Source organism: Scyliorhinus torazame, chromosome 14 (assembly GCF_047496885.1).
Source record: "Scyliorhinus torazame isolate Kashiwa2021f chromosome 14, sScyTor2.1, whole genome shotgun sequence".
In the NCBI taxonomy this organism is placed as follows: domain Eukaryota; kingdom Metazoa; phylum Chordata; class Chondrichthyes; order Carcharhiniformes; family Scyliorhinidae; genus Scyliorhinus; species Scyliorhinus torazame.
Window position 1 is genome coordinate 81,379,966 of NC_092720.1, and position 17,475 is coordinate 81,397,440.

Sequence of the window (17,475 nt, forward strand, 5' to 3'; positions counted from 1 at the left end):
GAAAGTAGGAAGGAACTTAAGCAAGGAGTCAGGAGGACTAGAAGGGGTCACGAAAAGTCATTGGCAAATAGGGTTAAGGAAAATCCCAAGGCTTTTTACACGTACATAAAAAGCAAGAGGGTAGCCAGGGAAAGGGTTGGCCCACTGAAGGATAGGCAAGGGAATCTATGTGTGGAACCAGAGGAAATGGGCGAGGTACTAAATGAATACTTTGCATCAGTATTCACCAAAGAGAAGAAATTGGTAGATGTTGAGTCTGGAGAAGGATGTGTAGATAGCCTAGGTCACATTGAGATCCAAAAAGACGAGGTGTTGGGTGTCTTAAAAAATATTAAGGTAGATAAGTCCCCAGGGCCTGATGGGATCTGCCCTAGAATACTGAAGGAGGCTGGAGAGGAAATTGCTGAGACCTTGACAGAAATCTTTGCATCCTCGCTGTCTTCAGGGGATGTCCCGGAGGACTGGAGAATTGCCAATGTTGTTCCTCTGTTTAAGAAGGGTAGCAAGGATAATCCCGGGAACTACAGGCCGGTGAGCCTTACTTCAGTGGTAGGGAAATTACTGGAGAGAATTCTTCGAAACAGGATCTACTCCCATTTGGAAGCAAATGGAAGTATTAGTGAGAGGCAGCACGGTTTTGTGAAGGGAAGGTCGTGTCTCACTAACTTGATAGAGTTTTTCGAGGAGGTCACTAAGATGATTGATGCAGGCAGGGCAGTGGATGTTGTCTATATGGACTTCAGTAAGGCCTTTGACAAGGTCCCTCATGGTAGACTAGTACAAAAGGTGAAGTCACACGGGATCAGGGGTGAGCTGGCAAGGTGGATACAGAACTGGCTAGGTCATAGAAGGCAGAGAGTAGCAATGGAAGGATGCTTTTCTAATTGGAGGGCTGTGACCAGTGGTGTTCCACAGGGATCAGTGCTGGGACCTTTGCTGTTTGTAGTATATATAAATGATTTGGAGGAAAATGTAACTGGTCTGATTAGTAAGTTTGCAGACGACACAAAGGTTGGTGGAATTGCGGATAGCGATGAGGACTGTCAGAGGATACAGCAGGATTTAGATTGTTTGGAGACTTGGGCGGAGAGATGGCAGATGGAGTTTAATCTGGACAAATGTGAGGTAATGCATTTTGGAAGGTCTAATGCAGGTAGGGAATATACAGTGAATGGTAGAACCCTCAAGAGTATTGAAAGTCAGAGAGATCTAGTTGTACAGGTCCACAGGTCATTGAAAGGGGCAACACAGGTGGAGAAGGTAGTAAAGAAGGCATACGGCATGCTTGCCTTCATTGGCCGGGGCATTGAGTATAAGAATTGGCAAGTCATGTTGCAGCTGTATAGAATCTTAGTTAGGCCACACTTGGAGTATAGTGTTCAATTCTGGTCGCCACACTACCAGAAGGATGTGGAGGCTTTAGAGAGGGTGCAGAAGAGATTTACCAGAATGTTGCCTGGTATGGAGGGCATTAGCTATGAGGAGCGGTTGAATAAACTCGGTTTGTTCTCACTGGAACGAAGGAAGTTGAGGGGAGACCTGATAGAGGTCTACAAAATTATGAGGGGCATAGACAGAGTGGATAGTCAGAGGCTTTTCCCCAGGGTAGAGGGGTCAATTACTAGGGGGCATAGGTTTAAGGTGAGAGGGGCAAGGTTTAGAGTAGATGTATGAGGTAAGTTTTTTACGCAGAGGGTAGTGTGTGCCTGGAACTCGCTACCGGAGGAGGTGTTGGAAGCAGGGACGATAGTGACATTTAAGGGGCATCTTGACAAATACATGAATAGGATGGGAATAGAGGGATACGGACCCAGGAAGTGTAGAAGATTGTAGTTTAGTCGGGCAGCATGGTCGGCACGGGCTTGGAGGGCCGAAGGGCCTGTTCCTGTGCTGTACATTTCTTTGTTCTTTGTTATAACACGCCATCTAAAATGCAATGCGCAGAAGTTCTTCAGCTTATTTGTGAGCAACACCTAATTGAAGTGTTTCCCAATATTACTACTGCGCTTAAGCTGTACTTGACAATGCCTATCATGAGCTGTGAAGCAGAAAGGAATTTTTCAAAGCTATCCTTTATAAAGAACAAATTTTGGTCTACCATGACTGAAGAGCGCTTAAATTCTTTATGCATATTGTCTCTAGAAAATGACATTGCAAGGAAGCTCTCACATGACAAAACTGTACATGAATATGATGCTAGAAAAACCAGAAAAAGAGTATTTTGTAACATGTGCTTCATGTAGTATGTTTTCTCATAAATGTCTAAAATAAAAGATTATATTGACTGTGGCCTTTTCTATGTTTTATTTCATCATTCTATGATGCATCTTGCATGTATATAACATTTCCCTAATTTTCATCCCCCCATAACTCGAAAACTATAAGGCATAAGAAATTTTTATTCACACCAGTGACTTTGACATGTGAGATAATCCAGTCCAGCAATTTTAATCAAAATCTGAGATGTAGTGGTTACATTTTTAAAAAATTTGTGGTGATCTGTCGTGGAACAACCCCATTGAAGAAGATAACAGTGGTTACCCAGAACCTTGTTGCCGGTTGCGAAGGGGCCCCTATAACAGTTTACGCTTCATGGCCCCAAAAATGTAGGTCCGCCACTGCTTCTGTCTTCATCCAAAAGATGACATGAATAATGTACTGGATGTTCTGAGAAACACAAGCTTTAGTGAGGAAATTAGTATTATTAAAGAAATGGGTTTGGGGAAATTAATGGGATTGAAGATGGACAAATCTCCAGGGCCTGATAATCTCCATCCATGAGTACTTAAGGAAGTGGCCCTAGAAATAGTAGATCCAATGGTTGTCATTTTCCAAAATTCTTTGGACTCTGGAATGATTCCTACAAATTGGATGGTAGAGTTCACCAGGGACAACCGGTGGATGTGGTTTATTTAGACTTCAGAATGCTTTCGACAAGGTCTCACATAGCAGATTAATATGTAAAGTTAGAGCGCATGGGATTACGGGTGGTGTCAGGAGATGGATTAAAAAAACTGGTAAGCAGACAGGAAGTAAAAAGTTGGAATAAATGAGTCTTTTTCTGATTGACAGGCAGTGACTAGTGGGATACTGCAGGAATCTGAGATAGGACCCCAACTGTTCACATATATATTCATGATTTGGACAAGGGAACTAAATGTATTATCTCCAAATTTGCAGATGCTATAAAGTCGGGTGGGAGGATGTGCTGTGAGGAGGATGCGGAGATGCTTTAGCGGGATTTGGACAGGCTGAGTGAGTGGGCACATGCGTGGCAGATGCAGTATATGTGGATAAATATGAGGTTATCCACTTTGGTAGCAAAAATAGGAAGGCCAGATTATTATTTGAATGGGTGTAATTGAAAGAGATAGATACTCAACGAGACCTTGGTGTCCACATGCATCAGTCACTGAAAGTAAGCGCTCAGGTACAGCAGGCAATAAAGAAGTAAGTGTTATGTCGGCCTTCATAGCGGGAGGATTTGAGTATAGGAATAGAGATGTTTCATTTCAATTTTATAGGGCACACCTGGAGTATTGTGTGCAGGTTTGGAGTCCTTATGTTCTTGCTATGGGGGGAGTGTAGCAAAGGTTTATCAGGCTGATTCGTAGGATCGCTGGACTGTCATATGAGAGATTAAATTGGTTAGGATTATATAAATTGGAGTTTAGACTATATAACTTGGAGTTTAGACAAGAGAGGGGATCTCATAGAAACTTACAAAATTCTAACAGGATTAGACAGGTTAGATTCAGAAAGAATGTTCCCGATGGTGGGGGAGTCCAGAACTACGGGTCATAGTTTGAGGATAAGGGGTGAACATTTAGGACTGAGGTGAGGAGAGGTTTCTTCACCCAGAGAGTGGTGAATCTGTGGAATTCGCTACCACAGAAAGTAGTTGAGGCCAAAACATTGTGTAATTTCAAGAAGGAATTACATATAGCTCTTGGGAATCAAGGGATATTGGGGGGTGGGGGGATGGGGGTGGGGAGAAAGCAGGATCAGGGTATTGAACTTCACGATTAGCCATGATCATAATGAATGGCGGAGTAGGCTCAAGGAACGAATGACCTCCTCCTGCTTCTATTTTCTATGTTTCCACTCCACTCTATATATGTTGAGACTTTTCTTGTGCTAAACTGTACCATTCCTGTGGTTGTGTTGCCACAATGGGAGCGTGCTCTGTTGTGCAGTTTACTGTAGAAGATTCGCTTAGGGAATCGGTTGTCAGGCATTCTGGTGACAAGTCTAGCCCATGGGAACAGTTTTTGTCATAACTTGCTGAAGATGGTGACCATGCCAGTTCTCCCAAGGACCTCTGTGTCTGGGACTCTGTCTTGCCACTTGATGTTGAGGAGTTTGCAGAGGCAACAAAGGTGGAAGTGATTGATTTTCTTTACATATGGCTGGTGGACAGTTCGGCTCTCACTCGCGTAGGGAGGAGTGGAGATAATGACTGCCCAGCAGACCTTGGGCTTGGTTTTTAGGCTCACCCATTTACATTCCCATACTGAATGAAGTTTTCCGAAGGACCAGCTGGCCTTAGCAATTCTGGCATCGGCCTCATCATCAATACGAACACAGTGTGAGAAAATGCTGCCTTCCTGGGGGAGCTTGGAACATGACTTCTGTATTCTTTGTGCTGATGGTGAAACCGAAGTTACCACAGGTGTGGAAAACAGTGCATAATGTGCTGCATGTCTATCTCACTTCCAGCATTTAATGCAGTCATCTGCAATTAGGAAATCACACAATCTATCAACGAGGAACTTGATCCAGATTTTCCAGAACTTGGTGCACAGAGAATTTAGGGGTGTGGCTTACGCCACCAATCTGGCGGGGTGGGGCCTGATAGAGCCGGCAAGGCCAGCTCCACGGAGATCAGGGCGCCATCTTTAGAGGCCGCACTGATCTGTGTTTCAAATAATTTCTCACCACGGACACGATGAACCACACCCACAAACTTTGGGACGACCAGGGAAGTGTCGGGGACACTCTCGCCCACCACAGACGTATCGAGGGGGCACTTTCTCCCCATTCGCGCACTGTCGTCAGGGTTCTCCTCTCTTCCTCCTCGCCGAGTGTTACTGCCAGGGTGCAATGCCCAGCCTTGGCCCGCAATCCCCGAGGCCTCCGGGCACTATGGCACGAGGCCGTTTAAATACATTAAATGTATTCAAGTTAACGGAAATAAGGTTTACGCATTTTCTGGGCGTGAACCTGACCACATCACTGGTGTACAGTAGGGAAGATCGCAAACTTAGATCTCGTTGAGGCCAATCCCACTTTGGCTCTCTCGTTTAATTTAGTGGCAATATCGAGATTTGGACCCGGGGCGAACAGGGCCGTTAGATCACGCCCTACATCTCTTTCATGTGTCCTTAGTGATTTCCTTATCTTGCTTTCCAATAAATATGTGAGAGTTTATATCCTGTTGCCAGAGCTCCACTGTAAATGTTACGTCTCCAGTGCTCTGCAATCTCAGTCCAATAAACATGAAGGAAAGAAACTGGATAATCATTAACCATTTAAATTGAATTTTAATACAAAAACATGTAACACATAACAAATTGTTCAAGCATTATTGATGTACGCAGAAATAAAAGACTAGGAACCAAGCTTCAGAAATGTAACTATTAATGATCCATTAACTGTTTTGGGGGAAAATATTTTATTGAAGCATTTGTAATTTTCACAATTTAACATGTTGACCTTTCTAAGACAACCGCGCGGGTCGACGCACAAAATACCACCTAAAAGAACAACAAACAATAAACCACGTCCCCCACTTCTCCCGCCCTGTCCCCAATTACCCGTATACTGAGTCCCCTGTCCTTATTGAACATTACCATGCCTCCTGTTTTCCTCCCCCCCACCCCCCCCCCACCTTTTCCCTTTCCCCCCTTACTGCTGACGTTCAATTTTTGTTAAAGAAATCGATGAATGGCTGCCAACTCCGGGCGAACCCCTGTATTGATCAGAGCGAACTTGATTTTCTCCAGACTGGGAAACTCTACCATATCGCTGACCCACACTCCTGACTTTGGGAGCTCCGAGTCCCTCCATCTCAGCAAGACCCGTCTCCGGGCCACCAGGGAGGAGAAGGCCAGAATATCGGCATCCCCACCCCACTTTGGCGCCGGATCCTCCGACACCCCAAATATTGCCAATTCTGGATTCGGAGTTACCCTACTGTAGAGATCTACCATGCGGTTCAAGTGCAGTCTCGCATACACTTCAAAACTCGGTAGAAATTTGAGTTACACTTCTCGGATGCGAAGTAAGAATCTTTTATTGCCTCTACTGATTACAATTGAGAGAAACTTAAATCTATTCTCAATAAAGCCTTGCCAGTAAAAGACTTAAAGAGAAGTAATTTATAAAACAATTTTAACTTTCAAAATAATACAGAAATGGTTTCTTGCTTAAGGCAAAGACAGCTTGCGCAGACTTCAAGAGTTTTAGAAGGGAAAGTATGAAAATAAGGATAGCGAATAGTCAAGTAAAAGTATAGATTGATCTGAATGGAAAATGGCTTCCCGAACTTCTATGTTTAAGGAGAATGTTATCAGTCTAACTCCATATGTCCCTACTGTGCAATGTGCTGATTGGCTTGGATGGGTTTCAAATACATTTGGTTGGATGGTTAGTTGTCAATTATCAATGTGCAACATACATTCGGATATGTTGCATTTTAGATTTTTGTGTGTGTTGGAATGTGATATGTCCTCTTAATCAATTCTAGTTTTTGCTGGTTTATTGCTGACTGTGCTTCTATCTGAATTCTGAACAATGGTGTGTTCATGTAGTCATGGCGACCTTGGGTATGCTGCATAGATTTTGCTATTTAAAACAATGGTCAGTTTATGATATCACTAAAAATGTTGCATAAGCTCTAGCTAGTTTCTTTGAATGTTTCAGATCCTGTGTTTTGCCACTCCGGCCCGCGATGGGCCGAGTTCCCGCCTGTCTTTGCTGGGTCCTGCCGGCGTAAATCAAAGTAGGTCCCTACCGGCGGGACCCAGCTCCATGGCCGACCTCCGGGGTCCTCGGGGGGGCGCGGGGCAATCTGGCCCCGGGGGTGCCCCCATGGTGGCCTGGCCCGCGGTCAGGGGCCACCGATCCGTGGGCGGGTCTGTGTCGTGGGGCACTCTATTCCTTACCGCCGGCTGTGTATTCCTCCGCAATGGCCGGCGCGAAGGTGAACCCCCCTGCGCATGTGCGGGGATGACATCAGCTGACGCTCCCGCGCATGCGCGGACCCGTGCCGGCCGGTGGAGTCCCTTCGGCCCCGGCTGGCGCGGCGCCAAAGGCCTTCCACGCCGGCCGGCGGGGCACAAACCACTCCGGCAGCACCCTAGCCCCTGAAGGTGCGGAGGATCCCGCACCTTTGGGGCGGCCCGACGCCGGAGTGGTTCCCGCCACTCCACTGCACCGTTTCTGCCCGCCCCGCCAATTCCCGGAGAATCCCGCCCCTGATATAACATCCGCAAATCCCTGCCAGAATTCCCTCGGCTCAGGACATGCCCAAAACATATGAACATGGTTGGCCGGGCTACCCCCACACCGTCCACATCTGTCCTCCACCTCCTTGAAGAACCTACTCATCCGGGCTACCAATATGTAGGCCCTGTGGACTACCTTGAACTGAATCAAGCTAAGTCTAGCACAGGACGAGGATGCATTTACCCTTTTCAAGGCTTTTTCCCACAGTTCAGTTTTCAGCTCCCCTCCTAGCTCCCCTTGCCACTCTAACAATTCCCTGTATATCTCCGAAACCTTCCCACCTCCAACCCCTGTTTTTGACTGCCTCGTACAAAGTCCCGCACTTGAAGATACCGAAACCTGTTCCCACCCGGCAAATCAAACTCCTCCTCTAATGTCTCCAAGGTTGGAAAGCCCTCCTGGATGAATAGATCCCCAAACCTCTCAATCCTTGCCCGCTGCCATACCTTAAAGCCCCCATCCAGCCCCCCCCCCCCCCCCCCCGGGACAAACCGGTGATTGTCACAGATCGGTGACCACACTGACGCCCCCTCCAGTCTCATATGCTGCCTCCATTGCCCCCACACCCTTAGGGCTGCCACCACCACCGAACTTGTAGAGTACCGAGCCGGCGAGAACGGCAGGGGCGCCATCAGTAAAGCCTCCAAACTCGTACCTTTGCAGGATGCTGCCTCCATCCGCTCTCAAACAGACCCCTTCCCCACTACCCACTTTCTGGCCATCGATATGTTGGCAGCTCAGTAATAGTTAATAAAGCTCGGGAGAGCCAAGCCCCTTTCTCCGCGGGTCCGTTCCAGGAGTTGCTCTCCTTACTCTCGGGGTTTTACCCGCCCATATAAACCTCGATATCGCCGCATTCATGCTTCTGAAAAAAGCATTTGGGACAAAAATCGGGAGACATTGAATAAAGAAAAGCAGTCTCGGAAGGACCGTCATCTTCACCGTCTGAACCCTCCCCGCCAGAGTCAGTGGGAGCATGTCCCATCTATGGAAATCCTTTCTCATTTGATCCACTGCTTTGCCCAAATTTAACTTGTGAAACTGCCCCCAATCCTTGGCCACTTGAATCCCCAGATACCTAAAACTCCTCCCAACCACTTTAAAAGGTAGCTCCTTCAGTCTCCTTTCCTGCCCCCATGCCTGGATCACGAACATCTTGCCCCTTCCCATATTTAACTTATAGCCTGAAAATCGCCAAATTCTCCAAATGCCTCCATGATTCCGGTCATCCCCTCCCCACTGGATCCGTGACATAAAGCAGCAAATCGTCCGCATAGAGAGAGACCCTGTGTTCTCTCCCCCCACCCCCCTCACTATACCCCGCCAGGCATTCGCTGATCTAAGGGCCATTGCTAAGGGTTCTATGGCCAGGGCAAACAGTAATGGGGGGAGCAGGCATCCTTGCCTTGTCCCCCGATATAGACTAAAGTATTCCGACCGAACTCGGTTAGTTCTTATGTTTGCCACCGGGGCCTGGTACAATAACCGGACCCACTCCACAAATCCCTGCCCAAACCCAAACCTGCCTAAAATATCCCATAGATACTTCCACTCCACCCGGTCGAAAGCCTTCTCCGCGTCCATGGCAACTACCACCTCAGCCTCGCACCTCTCCGCTGGCATCATATTTACATTAAGAAGGCGTCTAATGTTGGATGTCAGGTGCCTGCCCTTTACAAATCCCGTCTGATCCTCCCCAATTATCTCCGGGACACAATCCTATATTCGAGTGGCCAGGATCTTTGCCAATAATTTGGCATCTACATTCAAGAGGGAGATTGGCCTGTACGATCCACAGCTCTCCGGATCCTTGTCTCGCTTCAGGATGAGAGAAATTGAGCCTGTGATAATGTTGGGGGGAGTACTCACAGCTCCTTGGACTCATTAAAAGCCTTAACCAGGAGTGGCCCCAGTAACCCAGAAAACATCTTATAAAATTTCACTGGGAATCCGTCAGGTCCCGGGGCTTTACCTGATTGCATCGCCCCCAGTCCATCTATCACCTCCCCAAGTGTCCCTAGAGCCTCCACCAGCTCCTCATTTACCTTTGGGAACTCTAGCATCCCCAGGAATTGATTCCTGCCCTCCTCCCCAATCGGGGGATCCGACCTGTATAGCTGGTTATAAAAGTCCCGGAACACTTCATTCACCGCCCCCGGGTCCGTCACCATCTTCCCCCTCATATCCTTTAACAAACAAGAACAAAGAAATGTACAGCACAGGAACAGGCCCTTCGGCCCTCCAAGCCCGTGCCGCCCATGCTGCCCGACTAAACTACAATCTTCTACACTTCCTGGGTCCGTATCCTTCTATTCCCATCCTATTCATATATTTGTCAAGATGCCCCTTAAATGTCCCTATCGTCCCTGCTTCCACTACCTCCTCCGGTAGCGAGTTCCAGGCACCCACTACCCTCTGTGTAAAAAACTTGCCTCGTACATCTACTCTAAACCTTGCCCCTCTCACCTTAAACCTATGCCCCCTAGTAATTGACCCCTCTACCCTGGGGAAAAGCCTCTGACTATCCACTCTGTCTATGCCCCTCATAATTTTGTATACCTCTATCAGGTCTCCCCTCAACCTCCTTCGTTCCAGTGAGAACAAACCGAGTTTATTCAACCGCTCCTCATAGCTAATGCCCTCCATACCAGGCAACATTCTGGTAAATCTTTTCTGCATCCTCTCTAAAGCCTCCACATCCTTCTGGTAGTGTGGCGACCAGAATTGAACACTATACTCCAAGTGTGGCCTAACTAAGGTTCTATACAGCTGCAACATGACTTGCCAATTCTTATACTCAATGCCCCGGCCAATGAAGGCAAGCATGCCGTATGCCTTCTTGACTACCTTCTCCACCTGTGTTGCCCCTTTCAATGACCTGTGGACCTGTACTCCTAGATCTCTTTGACTTTCAATACTCTTGAGGGTTCTACCATTCACTGTATATTCCCTACCTGCATTAGACCTTCCAAAATGCATTACCTCACATTTGTCCGGATTAAACTCCATCTGCCATCTCTCCGCCCAAATCTCCAAACAATCTAAATCCTGCTGTATCCTCTGACAGTCCTCATCGCTATCCGCAATTCCACCAACCTGTGTGTCGTCTGCAAACTTACTAATCAGACCAGTTACATTTTCCTCCAAATCATTTATATATACTACAAACAGCAAAGGTCCCAGCACTGATCCCTGTGGAACACCACTGGTCACAGCCCTCCAATTAGAAAAGCATCCCTCCATTGCTACTCTCTGCCTTCTATGGCCTAGCCAGTTCTGTATCCACCTTGCCAGCTCACCCCTTATCCCGTGTGACTTCACCTTTTGTAATAGTCTACCATGAGGGACCTTGTCAAAGGCCTTACTGAAGTCCATATAGACAACATCTACTGCCCTACCTGCATCAATCATCTTAGTGACCTCCTCGAAAAACTTTATCAAGTTAGTGAGACACGACCTCCCCTTCACAAAACCGTGCTGCCTCTCACTAATACGTCCATTTGCTTCCAAATGGGAGTAGATCCTGTCTCGAAGAATTCTCTCCAGTAATTTCCCTACCACTGAAGTAAGGCTCACCGGCCTGTAGTTCCCGGGATTATCCTTGCTACCCTTCTTAAACAGAGGAACAACATTGGCTATTCTCCAGTCCTCCGGGACATCCCCTGAAGACAGCGAGGATCCAAAGATTTCTGTCAAGGCCTCAGCAATTTCCTCTCCAGCCTCCTTCAGTATTCTGGGGTAGATCCCATCAGGCCCTGGGGACTTATCTACCTTAATATTTTTTAAGACACCCAACACCTCGTCTTTTTGGTTCACAATGTGACCCAGGCTATCTACACTCCCTTCTCCAGACTCAACATCTACCAATTCCTTCTCTTTGGTGAATACTGAGGCAAAGTATTCATTTAGTGCCTCGCCCATTTCCTCTGGCTCCACACATAGATTCCCTTGCCTATCCTTCAGTGGGCCAACCCTTTCCCTGGCTACCCTCTTGCTTTTTATGTACGTGTAAAAAGCCTTGGGATTTTCCTTAACCCTATTTGCCAATGACTTTTCGTGACCCCTTCTAGCCCTCCTGACTCCTTGCTTAAGTTCCTTCCTACTTTCCTTATATTCCACGCAGGCTTCGTCTGTTCCCAGCCTTTTAGCCCTGACAAATGCCTCCTTTTTCTTTTTGACGAGGCCTACAATATCACTCGTCATCCAAGGTTCCTGAAAATTGCCGTATTTATCTTTCTTCCTCACAGGAACATGCTGGTCCTGTATTCCTTTCAACTGCCACTTGAAAGCCTCCCATATGTCAGATGTTGATTTGCCCTCAAACATCCGCCCCCAATCTATGTTCTTCAGTTCCCGCCTAATATTGTTATAATTAGCCTTCCCCCAATTTAGCACATTCATCTAGATTTCCCAATGAACATCTATCTGGTCAAACCCGCTCAGAATCTTACGCCGTTGGTCTTCTGATCAGTGTTGATGTGCACACTGATAGTGCCCATAAAGATAACTAATTTTGCAAAAAAGGATCAGTACAGCCACCCATGGAGATGATTATCAGGTGCAAGAACAGATTGAAGAATGGTGGACACACCCCTTTTTCAGAACAGTAGTTGATGCATTCTGTTTTTTAAGGCCCACGTCTTTCAGTCAATTAATGGGTTAGTAGGATCCTTCACTGTCGCTCCCCTACTGAAACATCTACCACCTGGCCGGGCTCATTCCCCAATACCAGGTCCAGTACCGTCCCTTCCCTAGTTGGACTGTCTACATATTGTTTTATGAAGCCCTCCTGGATGCTCCTTACAAACTCTGCCCCGTCTAAGCCCCTGGCACTAAGTGAGTCCCAGTCAATATTGGGGAAGTTGAAGTCTCCCATCACCACAACCCTGTTGTTTTTACTCTTTTCCAAAATCTGTCTACCTATCTGCTCCTCTATCTCCCGCTGGCTGTTGAGAGGCCTGTAGTATACCCCCAACATTGTGACTGCACCCTTCTTATTCCTGATCTCTACCCATATAGCCTCACTGCCCTCTGAGGTGTCCTCTCGCAGTACAGCTGTGATATTCTCCCGAACAAGTAGCGCAACTCCACCTCCCCTTTTACATCCCCCTCTATCTCGCCTGAAACATCTTAATCCTGGAACGTTTAGCTGCCAATCCTGCCCTTCCCTCAACCAGGTCTCTGTAATGGCAACAACATCATAGTTCCAAGTACTAATCCAAGCTCTAAGTTCATCTGCCTTACCCGTAATACTTCTTGCATTAAAACATATGTACTTCAGGCCACCAGACCCGCTGTGTTCAGCAACATCTCCCTGTCTGCTCTGCCTCAGAGCCACACTGTCCCTATTCCCTAGTTCTCCCTCAATGCTCTCACCTTCTGACCTATTGCTCCCGTGCCCACCCCCCTGCCATACTAGTTTAAACCCTCCCGTGTGACACTAGCAAACCTCGCGGCCAGGATATTTATGCCTCTCCGGTTTAGATGCAACCCGTCCTTCTTATACAGGTCACACCTGCCCCGGAAGAGCTCCCAGTGGTCCAGATAATGGAAACCCTCCCTCCTACACCAGCTGTTTAGCCACGTGTTTAGCTGGTCTATCTTCCTATTTCTAGCCTCACTGGCACGTGGCACAGGGAGTAATCCCGAGATTACAACCCTCGAGGTCCTGTCTTTTAACTTTCTGCCTAGCTCCTGAACTCCTGCTGCAGGACCTCATGCCCCTTCCTGCCTATGTCGTTAGTACCAATATGTACAACGACCTCTGCCTGTTTGCCCTCCCCCTTCAGGATGCCCTCTACCCGTTCGGAGACATCCTGGACCCTGGCACCAGGGAGGCAACATACCATCCTGGAATCTCTTTCACGTCCACAGAAGCGCCTATCTGTGCCCCTGACTATAGAGTCCCCGATTACTATTACTCTTCTGCGCTTTGACCCTCCCTTCTGAACATCAGAGCCAGCCGTGGTGCCACTGCTCTGGCTGCTGCTGTTTTCCCCTGATAGGCTATCCCCCCCGACAGTATCCAAAGGGGTATATCTGTTCGAGAGGGGGACAACCACAGGGGATTCCTGCACTGACTGCCTGCCCTTTCTGGTGGTCACCCATTTCTCTGCCTGCACCTTGGGTGTGACCACATTTACATAACTGCGATCTATGACGCTTTCCGCCACCTGCATGCTCCTAAGTACATCCAATTGCTGCTCCAACCGAACCATGCGGTCTGTGAGGAGCTCCAGTTGGGTGCACTTTCTGCAGATGAAGCCATCCGGGACGCTGGAAGCCTCCCGGACCTGCCACATCTCACAGTCAGAGCACAGCACCCCTCTAACTGACATTGCGTCAATTAATTAAAATTAAAATTAAAATTTGTCTTTTTAAAAAAAATATTTTTTAAAAAATTTCAAAGTTACTGTCAACTATCTGTTTCCTAGCACTAGATTTCTAATAGAAATGCGATAGCATCTCTATTTCTTTATTTTCTATCGCCGCCTCCTGTTTCCTCAGCTGATGCGCCAGCATCCTGCTAGCTTTCTCCCCATGCTCATTGATGCACGATCAATGACCACTAAAGCGAGGTTGTAGTCCAACCGAAGGCTTTAATAAGCTAGATGTTTCCCCCAGCAGCTCAGGTACAGAACGAAGGCTGCTGGGGCGGCACGGGTTCTTATACCCCGCCTAGCAGGGCAGAGCTACCATACATCCTAACCAATAGAAAGCATACAGTTTCCACCAATGGTGCTTCAGCCTATCAGGTACCGTAATACCTATAATACCACATTCACCCCCTGTTAAAAAAGAGTCCGGCGGGGGTGGTGGCCTGAAACTACAAAACATCGCAACGTGGTAGAATTAGTTATGGAGGTACCGTAATACCTCCGTACAGTGTTTTGTAACTATTTACAATTCTGATAGCTAATTACATTTGATGGTTTACATTTACAGTTTACAGTTTACAATTAAAAATGGAGCAATTAGATTACAGTTTACAGTCTACAATTTAAAATGAAGCAATCAGTCGATCAGGGCCCCTGGTCATCCTCTGTGATCGACGGGGTTTCGGCGGTGACTCCGGTGGAGGCGTGGTGACTCCGGAAGCGTGGCTTCGATCTCCATGGCAACTTCGGCACCCCTAGATGGAGCTGGTGGGGAAAACGGTTGATCTGGGGAGGGAGCGCCTGCGGGGAGCATCGGTGGGTGGGGGGGCCTAGACGGGCCGGCGGAAGGACCGATCCTCCTGTAAGGTGCTGCGGTGGAGGGGAGGGTGGGACTTCTGGCTATGATGTGCATGGGGTTCCGGCGGGCGCCAGGTCCCGTAGGGAGACCGCATCTTATCGGCCATCGGGGTACGCCACGTAGGTGTACTGGGGGTTAGCATGGAGCAGATGGACCCTCTCGACCAACGGGTCCGACTTGTGCGCCCGCACGTGTTTTCGGAGCAGGATGGGTCCGGGTGCTGCCAGCTAGGTCGGGAGCGTGTTCCCAGAGGAGGACTTCCTGGGGAAGACAAGGAGACGTTCGGTAGGTGTCTGGTTGGTTGTGGTACAAAGCAGTGACTGGATGGAGTGGAGGGCATCCGGGAGGACTTCCTGCCAGCGGGAGACTGGGAGGTTCCTGGACCGTAGGGCCAGTAGGACGGTCTTCCAGACCGTTCCGTTCTCCTTCTCTACCTGTCCGTTACCCCGGGGGTTGTAACTGGTCGTCCTGCTCGAGGTGATGCCCTTGCTGAGCAGGAATTGACGCAGTTCGTCGCTCATAAAGGAGGACCCCCTATCATTATGTATGTAAGCGGGCGACACGAACAGTGCAAAGGTGCTATGGAGGGCCTTGAATACGGTGTTTGCGGTCATGTCGGGGCAGGGGATGGCGAATGGGAACCGGGAGCACTCGTCAATCATGTTCAGGAAGTATGTGTTGCAGTCGGTGGAGGGGAGGGGGCCTTTGAAGTCCATGCTGAGGCGTTCAAAGAGACGGGAAGCCTTTATCAGGTGCGCTTTTTCTGGTCGGTAGAAGTGCGGTTTGCACTCCACGCAGATTTGGCAGTCCCTGGTGGCTGTCCTGACCTCCTCGATGGAGTAGGGCAGGTTGCGGGTCTTAACAAAATGGAAAACGCGAGTGACCCCCGGGTGGCAGAGGTCCTCGCGGAGGGCTCGGAGGCAGTCCACTTGTACGGTGGCACATGTGCTGCGGGACTGGGCGTCAGGAGGCTCATTTAGCTTCCCAGGACGATACAAGATCTCGTCGTTGTCGGTGGAGAGTTCGATCCTCCACCGCAAGATCTTGTCGTTTTTTATCTTGCCTCGCTGTGCATTATCAAACATGAAAGCAACCGACCGTTGGTCCGTGAGGAGAGTGAATCTCCTGCCGGCCAGGTAATGCCTCCAATGTAGCACAGCTTCTACTTTGACCTGCGCCTCCTTTTCGACTGAGGAGTGGCGGAATTCGGAAGCATGGAGGGTATGAGAGAAGAAGGCCACCGGTCTGCCCGCTTGGTTGAGGGTGGCCGCCAGAGCTACGTCGGACGCATCGCTCTCAACCTGGAAGGGGAGGGACTCGTCGATGGCGCGCATCGTGGCCTTTGCAATGTCTGTTTGATGCGGCTGAAGGCCAGGCGGGCCTCTATCGACAGGGGAAAAGCTGTGGATTGGATCAGGGGACGGGCCTTGTCCGCATATTTGGGGACCCACTGGGCGTAGTAGCTAAAAAAACCACGGCAACGCTTCAGGGCCTTGGAGCAGTGAGGGAGGGGGAACTCCATCGGGGCGCATGCGTTCAGGGTCGGGGCCTATAACTCCATTTCGCACTACGTAGCCGAGGATGGCGAGGCGGTCGGTGCTAAACACGCATTTATCCTTATTGTATGTAAGGTTAAGCATTTTTGCGGTCTGGAGAAATTTTCGGAGGTTGGTGTCGTGGTCCTGCTGGTCATGGCCGCAGATGGTGACATTATCGAGATACGGGAATGTTGCCCGTAAACCGTACCGGTCAACCATTCGGTCCATCTCTCGTTGGAAGACCGAGACCCCGTTAGTGACACCAAAGGGAACCCTTAAGCAGTGATAGAGCCGCCCATCTGCCTCGAAGGCAGTGTATTTGCGGTCACTAGTGCGCATGGGGAGCTGGTGGTAGGCGGACTTGCAATCCACCGTGGAGAAGACCTTATAATGCGCGATCCTGTTTACCAGGTCGGATATGCGGGGGAGAGGGTACGGGTCCAGCTGCATAAACCTGTTGATGGTCTGACTGTAGTTGATGACCATCCTATGCTTCTCCCCGGTCTTTACCACCACTACTTGAGCTCTCCAGGGGCTGTTACTGGCTTCAATGACCCCGGAGGACTGGAGAAAAGCCAATGTTGTTCCTCTGTTTAAGAAGGGTAGCAAGGATAATCCAGGGAACTACAGGCCGGTGAGCCTTACTTCAGTGGTAGGGAAATTACTGGAGAGAATTCTTCGAGACAGGATCTACTCCCATTTGGAAGCAAATGGACGTATTAGTGAGAGGCAGCATGGTTTTGTGAAGGGGAGGTCGTTCTCACGAACTTGATAGAGTTTTTCGAGGAGGTCACAAAGATGATTGATGCAGGTAGGGCAGTGGATGTTGTCTATATGGACTTCAGTAAGGCCTTTGACAAGGTCCCTCATGGTAGACTAGTACAAAAGGTGAAGTCACGTGGGATCAGGGGTGAGCTGGCAAGGTGGATACAGAACTGGCTAGGTCATAGAAGGCAGAGAGTAGCAATGGAAGGATGCTTTTCTAATTGGAGGGCTGTGACCAGTGGTGTGGTAGTATGTATTGGGGGTCATGTGGGACTGGAAGCCCTAATGTCATTGGCTGACAGATCCCGGGTCCTGGTTGGCCGTTGACCTCATACTCCGCCCTGAAGGCGAAGTATAAGAAGCCGGTGCCTTCCCCCGCATGCCAGTTTACTATCGGGCTGCTGGGGAACAGACACGCTTAATAAAG